Here is a 19,269-nt window from a genome sequence, read left to right as displayed (position 1 = left end):
TCTTGGTATGCTTACTTTGCACTATATTAAAATTTGAAGAAGTAGTTTTATCTGTAGTGATAGCTGATCTTCTGTTAATTGTTTTTTGGTTTGTTTTACATTTTGATAGAGGAGGCATAGTTTTTGTACTTGAAACTTCTTGTGTTTCACTAAATGACTGTATTAGCTGTTTTGTTTCAACTTTTTTTACAAATTCTGCTAGAGATGGATGCTTATGTTGGACACTTCTATTTTCATTTGCTCTACTTTTGCGTTGCTTTCTACGGACTTGACTTTTGGTAGGCATTCTTTAGGGTCTGTTGAAAAAAAATAAAGACGATACGGGTTGGGGTGTTCTGGAATGTATGTGTGCTGTGTGCTTGAGTGTTTGAGTAAGATGATAAAGATGTATGTAATGGTGTGATTGTGCATTGGGAACTACAACTAGCAGGGATAGGTATTCTTGAATTTATGTGTTACTAAACTGGGGTTCAGATGACAAAAATAAAAGTAAGCTAGTGGTGTGGAAAAGTACAAATAGTAAATCTAATGTATACAATTAAAACAGTTGTTTGTTCTATAATATGAAAATTGTAGCGGTTCAGTTGGGTAAGTTGTGTGTCCAAAAATAGGAATTTGTGGGCCATTCTGGCTGTAAATTGCTGTTTAAGACATGGAGATTTTTGGACAAAATGGTACACAATCTCTATTTTTAGGCACCGAAATAGCTTGTATTAACGTTATAGCATATTTGATTAATAATACAAATATTGTGGTGATATTCTACTTACTTTTTTCTTAAATTAACAGGTAACCTCTTAGTTCTTCTTTGTTCTTCGAATTCGGCTGCTTCTTTTCAGGAGACTGGTCTTCACTGCAATTGTAAAAGTTTCAAATTAGTAACTTTGTTTGTATATAGCGCTGTTTTTAATTTATATATTGATTGTTTTAATTGAAATCCTCAGTGCCTTCTTTAAAACCATTAAACTGATTTATTTACATAAGATACATTGCATCAGTTCAGTACATATGATATGTTCTTAATGAACAAATTGTATTGAATGACTAACTGTAGCAAAAAAAAATATCTTTACTATGTCTTGTGAAATTTATAATATACCAGTGAATACCACTATTTCTGTAAGTTAGCTGTTCTAGGTAATAGCGCCTCAATGTCATGTCTAAATTAAAGTAATTAAGTAAATAAATAAATAAAAACAAAAAAATATGAAATTGTATAAGTATTTTTTTAAAGATTTAAACATAAATTGTGCTTGCAATGCAATTTTGTTTGAATATATGTAGTCTATATATTTCATTTACAAAATGTTAGTTTAACATGATTTGAGTGTGTGTGTATAAAGAAAGTAAATAGTATAAAGGTTTATAAGTGGTAGTTGATTTTAGGAAATTGAAAAAAATACAGTACATTCATTTTACAGATTACACAAGCTAAAAGTCGGTTTGAAAATGTGTTCATCTACTGTACAGAAAATATGCATACCTGAAGTTTGTGTTCATGTATATGGATATGCATGGAGCTGCAAGTAGAAATCTTGGAGACTTGTACAGTATTTCTGGTAGATGGTGCTTGCCAATGATATGACACTTGTGCTCAGAGAGATTCACAGTACATTTGCAGTGCTGATCTATGATGATGTAGTTAGATGTAGAGGTCTTGAATTTGATTGGTGCATGATCATGTGATTTCTTAGCTACATCCAATGAGGGAATGGCAGAGAGAGTGAAGTGGAAATGGTAGAAAGGCTGGTCATGTTACGATATGTCAGCGGACATGGCGGTAGTTCACGGACATCGGGAGTTACATCCGGGGATTTTTGGGTTCAGAAGACATGCAAATGAGAATAAGCACTGAAAGGGATTGGTCAGGAAAGTTTAGTGGGTGTGTTGTGCCAGGAGAGAGTTTCTCAGATACTCTTTTTGCTGAGAGAACAAAATATAGCTATGGCTGTGTGTTTCAGAAAACAGATTGTTTGGATTTTGGGAGATTCGTGGATACATTGGTTGAAGGTGCATGCAGAAAGCTGTGGAGTAGCTGTAGATCTTGGATTCCCACATGTGGAAGTACACTGGCATGGAGTACGTGGAATGAAGTGGTTGGACTTGCTACCTCTCTGTGCTACTTTGGAGACAGAGCTACATCCAGACATAATTGTAATTCATTGTGGAGGGAACAGTTTAGGACATGTGACTGGAATGTTTTTGCAATTTGCTATGAAAGAAGGACTTGGGAAGGTTATGGACATGTTTCCTAATTCTCAAGTGATATTTTCACGGATTGCGCAGAGACAAATGTGGCTTTGTTCTTCTTCATTTGGTCCACAAATGGAAAAAGCAAGGCGCAATGTTAATAAGGCTGTTTGTGCCTTTCTAAGAGATTTTGGCATGTCCTCCTTTCACAATGAAAATATTATGTTTCGTAGTACATACATTTTTCGCAGAGATGGAGTCCATATTACTTATGCTGGCAATCAGATTTTTCTGAGAAATGTACAAAATGCATTGCAACCTTTTTTGGAATTACAACAACCATTTTGAAGTAGGTGTTAAGCATTTATAATTTTTGACTTACAAACACCTCCCAAAGGCTCTTTTCAGAGCCACCACTTCCTCCCAGAGAAAATTGCAATGTTTGTGATGGGGTAGCAACCCAATTTTTTAAATGTTCGTGAACCTTCTGTGGACTTCTAAAAAATACAAAGGGCCCTGCTTCATTTATTTTCACTTCTATTTTTTAACTGTGAAAGGTGGCTCTGAAAAGAGCCTTATTTTTTTTTTGATTTTTGATATTTTGTATTTTTTGTTTTTTTATACATGACACACTGGGAGAGGATGGGAAAGGAAGGTAAAGGGGGGGCACCAACCACAGGGATAAGAAAGGGCGAGCTGAGAGAGGAAGATGTACAGTGGGTTTTATTTGGGTAGTGAGCAGATCTTCTTGTGCTCTGAGACGATAGTCTCAAAAGCACTATGAAGTCGCTCCCCCTGCAGAGTACTGTGTCACAGTACATACATACAACTGTGACCCTCAAAAGCTAAGGGTCATCAGCATTCTATATGGCCTGTGAGGCAGCTTGAGGAAGACGCTGTCCCACAGAGGTGGTTCTTGTGGTGACAGGATCAGAAACAGAGGATGAAGTAGAGGAAATCAACCTGCTACGTTCTTCTCAAGGTACAACCCTGCGAATAGCCACAGAGTTAAATGACCTCAGGTGTCGCTCCATAGTAGTGGTCCCAAAGCTGTACTTACCGTGCTTCCCACGACTGAGTATCATTTTGCACTCATTGCAGGTAACACGGTTCGCACAAGCCTTAGGAACATTCCCATGAATGGTAAATAACTGTCACACCCAAGACTCACGCCTAGTGCGGGTAGTAGGGTTTTCCTCTACCTCATTCTCATCATCCTCTTCTTCCTCTTCCGCATCTTCACTCGTGTTCCCCTCTTCAGGCCCTTGGGGAGGTGGTGGTGGTGGAGGGGATGGGGGTGGTGCTGAAGCAGGTGCAGCACCAGGTGGCAGTTCAGCAGCCAGGGATCCCATCTCGATGCTGGTGTAATCTGCAGGTGGCAGCAAAAATCGCTGTGTTTTGAAGAATAGCCAGAAACACAATGAGAATAAGCTCTAGGGCGTGGTCTTTTATAGGGGTGCTTGTGCGCGGTCCGCAGACATGCACGCTGTCCGCGGACAGATCGAACACAAAAAAAAGTTTGAAAAGTTTCAAAAGGTATGTAGAAACTCAGGATTACTATGTGGGACTTGTGCCATGGTGAGATTTTATTGAAAAATATTATGGATTAATTGAAAATGTACTTTTCATTTGTTCGGGGACCCGAACAGTGTCCGCATTCAGAACACGCGATCAGCGTGGGCACGGTCATATGATCCGTTCGCGAACAAGTCCGCGAAGGAAGCGCATGTCCGCAGGACACCAAATGCACAGAGATTGGCTAGCAGATGCGCGTTGATGTTCTACGGACACTGTTCGGGTCCTGAACTAATTAAAATTGCGTCACACGTGAAACGAACATTTCAGGACACTGCCTGTGCTCTTAGAACAGTTTAAATTTGCTAGCGAACAGTAAGGACAGATATAGTGTTCTTCAGGACACGTTCAATTTCGTTTATGTACGAACAATTCAGTACACTGCGTCTGTTCCTAGAACAGTTTGAACTTGATAGCGAACACTACGGACAGATATAGGGGGTCATTACGACCCAGGCGGTAAGTACGCCAACTTTACACCATGGTGGATGGCGGATTTACCGCCCCATTCCAAGGTGAGTGGGGCGGTAAATCCCCATTTCCCATTTTACCCTTCCCCATTCCCATTTTTGCCCCATAGGGCATAATGGGAGTGGGGAAGGCGCTAATTACGCCACCGCAAATTACAGTGGCGTAATTAGCACCAAGGCGGTTTAGCGCCATGGATTTTAACGGCTGCTAAAAGCAGCCGTTAAAATCGGAATCAGACGTTAAGGGTTAACGACGGCGTTAACCCTTAACGCTTGAGTTGTAATGAGGCCCATAGTGTTCTTTAGGACACTTTAATTTTTTTTTTTACGAACATTTCAGGACACCGCGTGTGTTCTTAGAATAGTTTCATCTTGCTAGCGAACAGTACGAACAGGTATAGTGTTCTTCAGGACACCTCCATTTTTTCGTTTATTTACGAACATTTCAGAACACCTGCACTGTCCGCGGACACCTACATTGTTTTTTTTTTAAAAAAAAACAAAACTATTTACAACACAATATAAAAATTAAACTTTATTTAACATATATTAATAATTTATGACAGAGAAGGTGAGGCAGAAACAGAAACAAAAACAGGAGAATTAGGGGTTTCATCATGATTGTTATTAGGTGAAGAAGGGATGGAAGTCTCATCAAAATGTTTTGGGTTATGCAGAGGGTTTGGGGATAATTGACTGGGATATGGTGAGGAGGGACAAGTACATGTGGGGCAATGGTACGAGGTTTTTGGTTTAAAGTGATCTTCCACAAAAGTTTTCAATTTATTAAAATTAGTCAACAATAAATCCATTTTTTCTTCTATAATGTGAAAAGTGTTATTCATAACAGGTTTTTCTGAAGTATTTTCTATTTTGGTATGCTCTGTACAAAAATATATATATATATATATATATATATATATATATATATATATATATATATATATATATATATATATATATATATATATATATATATGTTAAATGTATACAAAATAATAATAATAATAATGGTTTATATTATAAAGTGTTTACCATTAGTTTCACTATCTTGTGACATTTCTTCATGTGGGAAATGTTCCTCTAGCCATTCCAGAGTACTAGACATTTCTGTGAGAGAGAAAAAAAAAAGATAATATATTTTTTTTATCTAATACAGAAAGTTTATAAATATATGAATAAAATTAAGTACACTTACTATTTCAGGTAAGATATGTCCTATGTACTCAGTGGGTCTGCTCTTGTTCTCAGTTCTGTCGTGTTTGTGAGGTAATTATGTTGGAAGCCAATTTATTTTCTTGTGGTACATTCCATTTTAGAACATGGTGCATTTAAATGAATGGTTAGTGTGTTGTATATATGGGTTACATTTCTTATGTATTAGTACATATACAGGGTAATTCATAGAATTTTGCAGAAAAGTGTCGCAAGCGGCTGGCGCAGAGTGTCCGCGTGCGATTGTCTGCGCCAGGCACGTGCGCTAAAACCGATTTCCGCGCACAACGTATTCATGGATTTTAGGCTCCCAAATAAGCCGTGGCACAGAGTATCGCAGCGACCCTGCAGCAGCGCCAGTAACGCCCCCAAGAACGCCCTCGCGCAGGGAAAAGCCATCAAAATCGCTAAATCATCGCAAAGGGCTGCGCTAACCCTGGACCAGTTTACAGGGCTGCCAAACAAGGAACGCAAAGCGGGTAACGTGCATATCAGCGGTACGCGTGAAGTTATACACGCGATTAGCCAGGGTGCCAGGGTACGTGTATTTCAGGGGTGCGCGGGAAGTTCAACACGCGATAGTCCAGGGAACGTGTATTACAGGGGTACGCGGGAAGTCTTACATGCGATTAGCCAGGGCACGTGTAATACAGGGGTACGCGGGAATTATCACACGCGATTTGGCAGGGAACGTGTATTACAGGGGTGCGTGGGAATTATCACACGCGATTTGGCAGGGAACGTGTATTACAGGGGTGCGTGGGAATTATCACACGCGTTTAGGCTGGGTGGGTCCTCACAGGTGTTCCCTGTACACCCTCCACGGCCCCTGCAGGCAGCCCACAAAACAGGGGACTACCCTGCACACCTGCTCATGTCCCCCTGAACCCCCACCCCCCAGCCACCAGGGGCACCCACCACCAGGCCCCCACCCATGTCTCCTACCACCCCCACCCCCCAGCAGTGCAGGGGCAGCCTCCACCAGGCCCCCACTCATGTCTCCCACCACCCCCACCCCCCAGCACTGTGGGGCACCTGCCAGCAGGCCCCAACCCATGTCACCCACCACCCCCACCCCCCAGCAGTGCAGGGGCATCCTCCACCAGGCCCACACTCATGTCCCCTATCACCCCCACCCCCCCGCCACCAGGGGCACCCTCCACCAGGCCCCCACTCATGTCTCCCAGCGTGCTACGTGTATTTCAGGGGTGCGCGGGAAGTTCCACTCGCGAATAGCCTGGGCGCGTGTATTTCAGGGGTGCGCGGGAAGTTCCACACGCGAATAGCCTGGGCGCATGCATTTCAGCGGTGCGCGGGAAGTTTTACACGCGATTTCAGCAGGGTACGTGTATTTCAGGGGTGCGCGGGAATTCTCACACGCGATTTGGCTTGGTACGTGTATTACAGGGGTGCGTGGGAAGTTACACACACGATTAGGCTGGGTGGGTCCTCACAGGTGTTCCCTGTACACCCTCCACGGCCCCTGCAGGCAGCCCACAAAACAGGGGACTACCCTGCACACCTGCTCATGTCCCCTTGCACCCTCACCCCCCACCATCCAGGGGCACCCTCCACCAGGCCCCCACTCATGTCTCCCACCACCCCCACCCCCCAGTCACCAGGGGCAGCCTCCACCAGGCCCCCACTCATGTCTCCCACCACCCCCACCCCCCAGCAGTGCAGGGGCAGCCTCCACCAGGCCCCCACCCATGTCTCCCACCACCCCCACCCCCCAGCAGTGCAGGGGCAGCCTCCACCAGGCCCCCACTCATGTCCCCTATCACCCCCACCCCCCAGTCACCAGGGGCACCCTCCACCAGGCCCCCACTCATGTCTCCCACCACCCCCACCCCCCAGTCACCAGGGGCAGCCTCCACCAGGCCCCCACTCATGTCTGCCACCACCCCCACCCCCCAGCAGTGCAGGGGCAGCCTCCACCAGGCCCCCCGGGCCCATCAATGGCCATTTTTGATTGTTTCTTATTTTTATTTTTATTGTTATTTATTTTATTCCCTATTTTTTTGGGACGATTTGTTGGCTTCCGTGGTTCCTGTGGGCATACGCTGCATTGTGGCTGGGCACATGCAGGCTTGTAATGTATTTGGTTCAGATGCTTGGGTTTGAGTCACACACACCCCTCCTGCTTCCCGTTTCCATGGGCTTGCAAAGGGTGTGCCCAAGTGACAGTGAATTACACAGTGACGTTGGACTCCCATGAGCTGTGTGGGCAGTCTGTAGTCAATACTGTGTATACATTCCTAGTGCATATTGCTGTTGTGTTGTACACTGCATGTTGCATTGATGTGTAACTCATCTTCTGTGTCTACCTCCCAATTTGCAGGTCCCTTCCTCATGTCTACACAAGGACCTCTAGTCTGGAGATGGGGTCCATGTTGGCAGCAGTGCACCTACAACTCTACATGACGCCAACACTGCACAGTTGGTGGTGGTGGGAGTGCAGGCATTTCCAGGTGGTGAGACTACTAATATGTAAAATTTGTGATGTCATGTTAATGGTAGTACGTGCTCAAGTATGTTGTTGGTCCGGCATTGCTGTGAGCATTTCAGGTGTTGCAGGTTTCTAATAGGGACACTGTACATAGTGACACTAGTGTCATGTTGTGGGCATTACTTTGTTTACCTGCAAATAGCATGACATGGTACGGTGTGTCGTGTGGCGGTGCTGGAGTTGGGTTGGCTGACATGGCACTGTCCTCTTGTTGCATTTTGCAAGTGGGTATTCTTTTTAGCTGCTTGAATGTGTAACTCCACAAAACTGCATTGGTGGTGTCTGTGTGGGTAGGGATGCACACATTGTGACACTTCCAGGTGAACAATCTCAGGCTGATATGGTATTCACGGTTCATTCTCCAGACATTCAGGATCAGTGTCAGGTTGAGTCATCATTGATTGTCAGATGGAATGTGCCAGGGCAGTGTGCACTCCACAGGGGTGTGATTTCTATGTGAAGTAATTAGCCACTAGCTGTGTACGGGCTGCCTCCCCATGTACCCTTTCCCCTCCCATGCGCAGCGGCTGTGCATGTGGTTGGGGATGTGGGGCCACCACCATGTCCACGGCCAGGCCCCGGCGTGTTGCAACGTTGTGCAGGACACATGCTGCCACTATGATCCTGCACACTACTGGGGGAGCGTATAACAGCTGCCCACCAGAACGGTCAAGGGAGCGAAAGCGTGACTTTAGCACTCCGAATGTGCGCTCCACTATGCCCCGGGTTGTAATGTGGGCTGTGTTATATCTTACCTCGGGTGGCGTGGTGGGGTTCCGAATTGGCGTCATCATGTGGGGGCTGAGAGGGTAGGCACTGTCCCCTGTGGAGGTGGTGATTGGTATCATTGGTGGGGTTGTGACCTTGCTCAGTATCCAACATGCATGCATGTGCAGTGGCATACATACTCACCAAGCAGCCTTGTATCGCCATGCCGCCCAGCATCTAGGTCCCGGCATAGGGTGGACATTCGGTAAATGAAGCTGTCATGGGTGAAGCCGGGATAGTTGGCATATACTGAGGTGATGATTCCCTTGGCATTACATACTACCTGCACGTTGATGGAATGCAAGTGCTTGCGGTTCCTATAGATGTGCTCAGATGCCCTGGGGGGACGTAGAGCCACATGGGTGCAGTCGATGGCACCTAGCACTTTGGGGAATCGTGCCACACCGTAAAAATCCAGGGCGGCAGCATGCCTTTCTGCAGGTGTTCTGGGCAGGTATATGTGCCTGCGGACTGATGGGCGTGCAGTGATGATGTTCAAGACCTGGTGTAGGCAGCGTGACTGGGTGGCCTGTGACACCCCACCCACTATGGCACTTGTCCGCTGAAATGATCCAGTGGCTAAGAAGTGCAGTACATTGAGGACCTTCTCCAGGGGGCTGAGTGCTTGGGAGCACAGGGTGGGTGATGTGAGGTCATCCTCCCACTCACTCACCAGGTCCAGTATTATGTGTGGTGGAAACCTGTACCTTCCATACACCTGATCATCAGGCATCCCGAAAAGGCTGGTTCTGGGTGTGAATATTCTGGCCCTGACTATCCTCCTCCTCCTCCTTTGGTAGCCCACTGCCACTGCTGCTAGGAACGGTATGTTCATCCTGGCGTCTGGCTTGTTATTGTTAAAGTGCGCAAAATCATGCTTTGCGCGTGTTCTAGGCGAGCGTGTGACCCGCGCACCCCTGGAATCCAGTTCCCAGTCCAATAGCGTGTGGAAATTCACACGCACAACGGGATACAGGTGCGCTGACGTACTTGCGTGTGTAAGTGCCCGCGCACCCCTGAAATACACGTACATAGGCCAATCGCGTGTACGTGCACTTTTGTCCAATTACACGCGATGACACTCTGACGTGCAGTATTTACACGTGTGCTCCGTCATCACGTGCTGGGTGGGGAACACCCGTGCGGGTCACGTCACATACGCGCTTATGCGCTGAGGGACTATGGACCAATAGAATCGCGTATGCGTGCTTACACGCTTACGCGCTAAGGGCCTTTCCTCGGATTTCACGCTGACGTGCCGAATTTTCACGTGCCAAATCACTACGTATCAAGCTGGCCACGCGAGAACACACGGAAGACCACGCTCCTGCCCAGAAGGCCGAGTTACTGCCCCCCGTGCCCCGAGCAGCCTCCCACGTGCCATCTGCTGCTGCCTGCCTGCCTGCCTGCTGCCACCGTGCCCTGCCATTTGGTGCCTGCACATCAGCCATCTGCAGGGGTCCAGTTGCTGTGTCCACCCCTGCTGGAACTCAAGACTCCTGACTGGGATTACATCGCTCCACAGCCCAGCCCCAGGACCCAGTTGCCCACCCACACCTGCCTCTGGGGTTGCCATGTCGGGCACTTCCACATCTGGCACCAGTGGCAACCCCAGGCCAGAGGGGCAGAGGGGCACCAGCTTCACTGCCACCGAAGTTGGTGTCCTGGTGGAGCATGTCCTGGGGCAGTATAATGCCCTCTTTGGATCGTCCCGCGCCAGCAAGGATGGACGGGAGAGGATCTGGGCCGACTGTGTGGTTGCCATCAATGCGGAGGGGGTGGCAACCCGCAACGTCCTGAAGATCAAGAAGGGCTGGGAGGACTTGAGGTCCAGGACCCTTGTGAAGGCCCGGCGCCTCGTGGAGGGGGGCCGGGGCCGCATGAGTTCGATCCAGATGAGGGTCCTGGAACGCGTACGCCAGCGCTCCACGCCCAGATCCTTGAGAGGGAGGCCCGTCTCGAGTTGAGCGGTAAGTGTCCAAGCATTACTGTGTGACACAGGGCATGTTGCTGTGTGCTGGGTCTATGATACTTGCCTGTATGTGTGCCATAGGCCATGTATGCATGTATGTGTGCATGGACATCATGGTAATGCATGTGCAACCAGTGATGTGTGACCCACATGGCTGTTGCATGTGTTCAAATGCCGTATGGGGACCCCTATGCAGATTTTGAACATGAGAGCATGCCAGTCTCTGTACCGGGACATGGGTGGGGGTGAGGGATGGGTGCTGATGCCAGGTACATATGTGGTAGCCATGTCTGTGTGGCTGACCTGCGTGTCTGGACTTCTGCATGCCATGGATGCATGACACATGTGTGTGACAATGCACAGATTCAGTGAAGCAGCCAAATTGCCCTTGTATCCGCTGTGTTTGTTGTGTTTGGGGACAGATGGATGTGACTGAGGTGAAGTGTGTGCATGTGAAAGGCATGAGCCATGATGCATGTGAGTTCCATTTCATTGAATGTTTCAAGAGTCCATTGGACATGCATGGAAATGTCCATGGCATGCAGCATGCCTGTTACTGTGTGTGTTTTGCCTGGACTGACCCATGTGTTGTGGAGGGACATGATGGAAGTGTACTTTGACAGTGGTGGTCATCTGCTATTGCTACCTGTCTAGGGGACCATTGTACAGTACCCTGATGCTTGTGTTCTTTGTCTCCCTCTACGCAGCGGCTAGTGAAGAAGAGGGCGGAGACGGCGCTGTGGAGCAAGGCGGCGGGGATGCCCCCACGGCTGCAGCGGAAGGGGTGGGTGAGCCCCCACAGGGGCCTGCTACGGTGGGAGACGGTGAGGATCCATCCAGGTTGGTGGTTTGCACAGAGGAGGAGGAGGCCGCCACTGGGGCACACATGGGGCCTGGTGGGGGCAGCCCTGCTGGTGCAAGTGGTGCAGTCCAGGGCCAGGGGCAGGAGGCAGCACAGGTCACCGTGGAGGGGCCTGTGCATGTCGCTGTCCCTGACCCTGTGAGTGCACCACCATGCACCAGCAGGGATGCCCCGTCCCAGGCCCGTCCGCAGGTAGAGGGGATGTCCACGTCACCTGACTCCCCTCCACCTGCGGACGTGGGAACCCCTGGCCGTGCGGAGAAGGTCCTGATTGGGGTCGCGATGCGCACGGCTGTGATTCGTGATGCCGTGCATGCTTCCCGGGAGGAACACGCACGTCATCACAAAGTGCACCGTGCCGACGTGGCCCAATTGGGATCGCCCATGTTCGGGGGTTTCCTGCATGTGTTGGCCAATGTGGCGGCCCTCTCCTCCTCTGTGCAGGCTATCCACCAGTCGTTCTCCTTGCCATCTTCCAGCCCAGATGCCACCAGGGCCCCCTGTGGACCTGCCCCGACCAATGCAGCCAGCTCGGTGGGGATCCCATCCCTGCCACAGTTGGGAGTCGGAGGTCCAGCAGGGGTGGACAACACAGCAACTGGACCCCAGCAGATGGAAGATGTGACAGCATCATCAGGCAGGGCACGTGCACGACGGCGTCGGTGGTTTCCATCAGCCTGGATGCCGTTGTGCTGGCAGAGGCAGTGGCGTCGGAGGCAGTAGCGGGCTCGACGTGGGAGGCATCATGGCTCGGGGCCATCAAGATCAGAGGGGCAGGCATCGGCCGGAGGGCAGGGCAACCCTGGGATGGTGGTGTCTTCCGTGTGGGAGCAGTTGGTCCAGCGGATAGGTGCGGAGCGGCAGCGGGCGGAAGAGGAGCGGCTCGCCATGGTCAGGGTGGAGTTCTCCATGCGTCGGGCGTTGAGGCCGGCTGAGTGCCTCGAGGAAGCTCGCAGGGAGTTTGAGCTGAACATGGGGTTATCCCTGCGAGACCTCGGGGCCAGGACAGAGTCCCGCCTCCAGGACATCGACTTGGAGTTCGATGATGCCCTGGCCAGCAACATCAACAAGTGAGCCGCAGGACTTGCCCGCTGCCTTTGTATATAGTTATATAGTTAGGTTTCCTTTATTTGTTTTTATTAATTTGAACCGCTCGGACAATGGCCACTTTTTTGTATATATTTTTTTCATTAGGTAGTAGTAGGTTTCCTTTATGGTGTTGGGCTCATGGACCCTGGTACATTCCTGTATTTAGTTTGTTTTTTGAAGGAACATTTTCTTTTTTTCATTATTGTGTTCACCATGTGGAAATGGTTTTTCATTCTTTTCCTTCTACTTGATATTGCTTTGGTCAACATTTGTTTTTGTATTCCTTTTTCTTTTTTTGATTTTTACTTTTGTTCTCCGACATGGACCATTTATTTTGTTATCCACATAGTTGTATGTTTGATTTGTTTACTTATTTTTAATCTTTAATACATTTTTTATTTTTACTTCCACTTGTGTTATTTTGTCTTTGGTTTCATACATGTCATGATATGGGTTTTGACATTCACTTGCAGCCATTGTGTATGTGTGTGTGACGGACAGGTGTTCATTTACATACTTGCCATTGGGGTTGTGTCATGTAATTGCATTCACTATGTGGGTGGATGCAATCCTTGCCTGGGTGTTTGTGCTGGGTATGCTGCCCATTACTGCCATGATTGTGTATCGTCAGGACCTGGGGGCAGGGGGACATGGGTGGGGGCCTGGTGGAGGATGCCCCTGCACTGCTGGGGGGTGGGGGTGGTGGGAGACATGGGTGGGGGCCTGGTGGAGGCTGCCCCTGCACTGCTGGGGGGTGGGGGTGGTGGGAGACATGAGTGGGGGCCTGGTGGAGGGTGCCCGTGCACTGCTGGGGTATGGGGGTGGTGGGAGACATGAGTGGGGGCCTGGTGGAGGGTGCCCCTGGTGGCTGGGGTGTGGGGGTGGTGGGAGACATGGGTGGGGGCCTGGTGGAGGGTGACCCTGCACTGCTGGGGTGTGGGGGTGGTGGTAGACATGAGTGGGGGCCTGGTGGAGGCTGCCCCTGCACTGCTGGGGTGTGGGGGTGGTGGGAGACATGAGTTGGGGCCTGGTGGAGGGTGCCCCTGCACTACTGGGGTGTGGGGGTGGTGGGAGACATGGGTGGGGGCCTGGTGGAGGGTGACCCTGGTGGCTGGGGGGTGGGGGTGGTGGGTGACATGAGTGGGGGCCTGGTGGAGGGTGACCCTGGTGGCTGGGGGGTGGGGGTGGTGGGAGACATGAGTTGGACATGGGTGGGGGCCTGCTGGCAGGTGCCCCACAGTGCTGGGGGGTGGGGGTGGTGGGGGACATGAGTTGGACATGGATGGGGGCCTGCTGGCAGGTGCCCCACAGTGCTGGGGGGTGGGGGTGCAAGGGGACATGAGTTGGTGTTCATTAGTTCAAGGAGACATGTGCCTTTGCTGGGGGGCATGCCCATGTTGGGTGGGCTGCCTGCGGGACATGACCAGCGATGCAGGGTAGTCCACTGTGGTGTGGGCTGCCTGCAGGGGCCGTGGAGGGTGTACAGGGTACACCTGGGAGGACCCACACTGTCAAATCACATGTGAGACTCCCCGGCACCCCTGAAATACATGTACCGTGCAGAAATCGCGTGTAAGACTTCCCTCGCACCCCTGAAATACACGTGCCCAGGCTATTCGCGTGTAAAACTTCCCGCGCACCCCTGAAATACATGCGCCCAGGCTATTCGCGTGTGGAACTTCCCGCGCACCCCTGAAATACATGCGCCCAGGCTATTCGCGTGTGGAACTTCCCGCGCACCCCTGAAATACACGCGCCCAGGCTATTCGCGTGTAAAACTTCCCGCGCACCCCTGAAATACACGCGCCCAGGCTATTCGCGTGTGGAACTTCCCGCGCACCCCTGAAATACACGCGCCCAGGCTATTCGCGTGTGGAACTTCCCGCGCACCCCTGAAATACACGCGCCCAGGCTATTCGCGTGTGGAACTTCCCGCGCACCCCTGAAATACACGCACCCAGGCTATTCGCGTGTGGAACTCCCCGCGCACCCCTGAAATACACGCGCCCCCAGGCTATTCGCATGTGGAACTCCCCGCGCACCCCTGAAATACACGCGCCCAGGCTATTCGCGTGTGGAACTTCCCGCGCACCCCTGAAATACACGCGCCCAGGCTATTCGCGTGCAGAACTTCCCGCGCACCCCTGAAATACACACACCCAGGCTATTCGCGTGTGGAACTCCCCGCGCACCCGTGAAATACACTTGCCCAGGCTATTCGCGTGTGGAACTTCCCGCGCACCCCTGAAATACACGCGCCCAGGCTATTCGCGTGTGGAACTTCCGGCGCACCCCTGAAATACACGCGCCCAGGCTATTCGCGTGTGGAACTTCCTGCGCACCCCTGAAATACACGCGCCCAGGCTATTCGCATGTAAAACTTCCCGCGCACCCCTGAAATACACGCGCCCAGGCTATTCGCGTGTGGAACTTCCCGCGCACCCCTGAAATACACGCGCCCAGGCTATTCGCGTGTGGAACTTCCCGCGCACCCCTGAAATACACGCGCCCAGGCTATTCGCGTGTGGAACTCCCCGCGCACCCCTGAAATACACGCGCCCCCAGGCTATTCGCGTGTGGAACTTCCCGCGCACCCCTGAAATACACGCGCCCAGGCTATTCGCGTGTGGAACTTCCCCCGCACCCCTGAAATACACGCGCCCAGGCTATTCGCGTGTGGAACTTCCCGCGCACCCCTGAAATACACTCACCCAGGCTATTCGCGTGAGGAACTCCTCGCGCACCCCTGAAATACACTCGCCCAGGCTATTCGCGTGTGGAACTTCCCGCGCACCCCTGAAATACACGCGCCCAGGCTATTCGCATGTGGAACTTCCCGCGCACCCCTGAAATACACGCGCCCAGGCTATTTGCGTGTGGAACTTCCCGCGCACCCCTGGAATACACGTAGCCCGCTCCCCCAGGCCCGATCGTGTGAGGAACTTCACGCGAACCCCTGTAATACACGTAGCCCGCTCCCCCAGGCCCGATCGCGTGTGAAACTTCACGCGAACCCCTGAAATACACGTAGCATGCTCCCCCAGGCCTGATCGCGTGAGAAACTTCACGCGAACCCCTGAAATACACGTAGCCCGCTCCCCCAGGCCCGATCGCGTGAATAACTTCACGCGAATCCCTGTGATGCACGTACCCTGCAAATCGCGTGTGAGACTTCCCGCGCACCCCGGTATACACGCACACGTATTTTTTTCAGCGGGTGTCCGTGTTTGTGGGTACCCCTTTGCACGTCATTTTTCCTGGAGGGCCACAGTATGGGACATTCATCATGGCAGTATATAGGTGCTATTTGTTGGCGCACCTTTTGGCGCACATTTCTTACAGCCGCAGAGACGCTACCGCCTGCTTTCTTGTGGCGGTCGTGTTTGTGCCTGTGCGCTGGTTTGAGCGTGCGCTTTTTTCCCCTATTCTATTCCATGAATACGTGTTGTAGGCGAGCGTGTGGCCGTTCCGCGCACTTGTGCCCTATACTTCCCCCGTGACGCCCACGTTTTGGCAAGTTGTTCCCCATTCCGAGTGTTACGCCCGTGTTCCACCTACTTTTGTTGCGTGCGCCGCGCTATGTGCGAATTTCGCTGTGGCCTGTGCGATTTTCGCTGTGACCTGGTACACGCTGTTAGATGGCCTGTGCGCCAACGTGCGCCGCGCACTTTTTTATCGCACATCCGCTGGTTTTCTCGCGCACGGCCTTCCATGAATCGACGTGCGCTGCTTTTCGTGCGATTTTCGCACTTGCACTGCGATTTTCGCTATTCCACTGCGATTCGCACGTTTTTGCCCACTTGCGCTGCGCTAATTATTCCATGAATCAGCCTCATAATGTGTTTGTGTGCTTTTTTTAAATTTGTTAAATGTTCCTATGTTATGATATAACAATCAAACATACCCCCCCAGAGGTTTTAGGTAGTGGTACTGTTCTTCGAACATGTCCGCGAACATTAAATGAGTTCGCGGACATCAAGTACAGTAGAAGAGATTCAATCCGTTCCATATGATATGTATATATAGTGAAAGTCATTATTGTTAAGTTGCGCTACTAATAACCTACGAAATTCAATGAAAAAACGTTGTTAAAGGGACGTTATGGTTAAGTTGCGCTACTAAAAACCTATGAAATTCAGTGAAAAAACTTTGTCAAAGGGACGTTATGGTTCCAGGTTAAACCGAAAAAAACCCTTGAAATTCGCCAGTTATGGTAAGCTAAGCAACCATAACTCGCGCCACCACCGTGCACTGCTAAAACTAACACCCAGGACATCAAAGATGACATCACAAATGTCATTGATGACATCACTGATGACCTCACATGTGTATGTTCTTTTCATGTTGCGAAACAAGTGTCAAGGATCATTGCGATAAATATCATACCCTAATTAGTGCATTGAACGATGCACCGTATGTAGCACCACCATTCCAGGGAAACCAACCAAACTCCTCGTAGACACTGGAGCATTCCACTGTGGGTCTTTGAATTTCAAGCCCTACCCCAACTATTTACTGCTGACCGCAAAGGTCTTATCTAACATTTCTTGCATATTCAATGTGTTTCCTTGAAGCTCTTAAGCACCCTCTCTATCTCTTGGCCTCCCTTACAGTTCCCTCTGCAGACTCAGCTTTTCCCACCTCTTACCCATATACACCAGCTTTACCTGCTGGGTTGTCCTAGGTTCCAAAATGAATATGGCCCACAGGTCCACACGACACAGGCCTCATTAACCAATACAAATCTATTCAAATTGCCCTTAATCATAGTGTGCCACTAACCTTTGTGCAGAAGTATCCCTTATTGCAATGGCAGGAAAATGGTTTCTTCCCATAGTTGCATGATCTCCAGGAACACGGTATACTGATTCTGATAACCTCCACTTGCAACAGACTGAACCTTCCTGCCCCTAAATCCATTTCAAATACCTTATTTGTCCAGGATCAGTGAACAGTAAATGCAGTGTTCCAGCCAATGGCACATTGTCCTGAAAACTACTGTCATTCTTGTTGCCATCCCTTCAGAGACCGCATATTTCACTGTCATTAACCTCCACAGTGCCTTTTCAGAATCCACTGCATGGCAATTCCTATTTCCCATTCTCCTTTTTGTTTGTAATGACACAAAGGAGCTGAGGGTTTTATAAACACCCCCACCATATTCTCCCAAATCCTGCATCAGGACACAAATTATTTGGTTTTCAGTTGGTATCTAAAGATGCAATTGTGTAAAAAAGAAGACAAATATCAGAAAGACATACTCGGGCCCGGGTTGCCGGGTCCTAGATAAGTCAAGAATGTTGCCAAGCGCCCAGATCTCATCCCAACAAAAGCAACGAAAGAGCTTCACAATTTCTTGGGAATCACAGGTACTGCAGACTTGGATAGCTGATAATGACATCATTAAATCCCAGGCAAGGGGCCATCAAGAAGGGAGCCGTTAGTATCCTTTACTGAACTGATTCCCAGTTATCTATTTTTAATACAGACAATATCCTTTTTTCAACATCTCTGCTGGACCTACCAAATTACAAGGGAAGATGAATTGTGTGCTGCTATGAGAGACACTCCATTACTCCAAGAGTACAGAGGTATAGGTACGCCAAGCCCTTTAGCATATTACGGTACTGAATTGGAACCTTTAAACACCACTCTACCTGCAAGCATCCTTGCTATTGCTGCTAATGTAATGGCAGTTACAAAACGTGCACCATTCTAAGAAGGAGATCAGGTCTTTGTTGTTGGTTCTATGTTGCATTCCCACGTAGATGGGCCTTTGTCCTTGTGACTAAATGACTTCTGCTCTGCAGGAGTACCAGCGTGATTAGTAATGACACCACTTACTCAGTCCTTCTATAAACCAAACGTGATCCCAATCATAATAGTAAAACAGACACAATCAAGAGACATACCTTGTTAGCCTTTTGTGGGAATGTGGGCCAAAGGAAGGCTATACTCTTAAGAGGGGTATGAATGTGATTCAGTAGCAACCCAAACAGCAAAGTACAACAGTGAAAAATAAAGGGAATGTCCAATCAAGGTTCTCTATAAATATATAAACATTTTAATTAAACACACCATCGGCAAGAAAACTAAATAGAAAACTGTACAAAACCCACTACTGAAGAAAGAACAGAAAATGGGCTTCATTACGAGTGTGGCGGTCTGGAAATAAGGGTGCCGGTCACACCACACACCCTTTCCGGACCGCCACACTCCGACTCTGAGGGCATGGGCCATTACGCCTGGCATGTCAGACCTACAGGGCGTAACGGCACCCCGCCTGCATAGTTTCCGCGGAAGCACCGGCACTGTTAAGAACGGTGCTGGTGCTTCCATGTTCCCATTCCCATCGAGTCCCACAGGACTCTCGGGGAATGGGGACTAACATTTTCCGGCGCCTGACTTCCTGAGCCGCCAGTTGAACCGAGAAGTCAGTTGCCTGATTCGGTGTTACGAGAATGGCGGCTACCCACTGGTAGCATCTGCAGGTTACCTCCATCTTTTAATGAGGCCCAATGTGCAAGAAAAGAGAGACTGTATCACTCTGGGCAAGAATACAGGGCTTAAAGGCAATTCAATTACTGCACTATTCTTTTATAACGATATATCATGGATG

The sequence above is a fragment of the Ambystoma mexicanum genome, chromosome 7q (assembly GCF_040938575.1).
Source record: "Ambystoma mexicanum isolate Mex_15411 chromosome 7q, UKY_AmexF1_1, whole genome shotgun sequence".
Classification (NCBI taxonomy): domain Eukaryota; kingdom Metazoa; phylum Chordata; class Amphibia; order Caudata; family Ambystomatidae; genus Ambystoma; species Ambystoma mexicanum.
Note: the sequence above shows the minus strand (reverse complement) of the source record.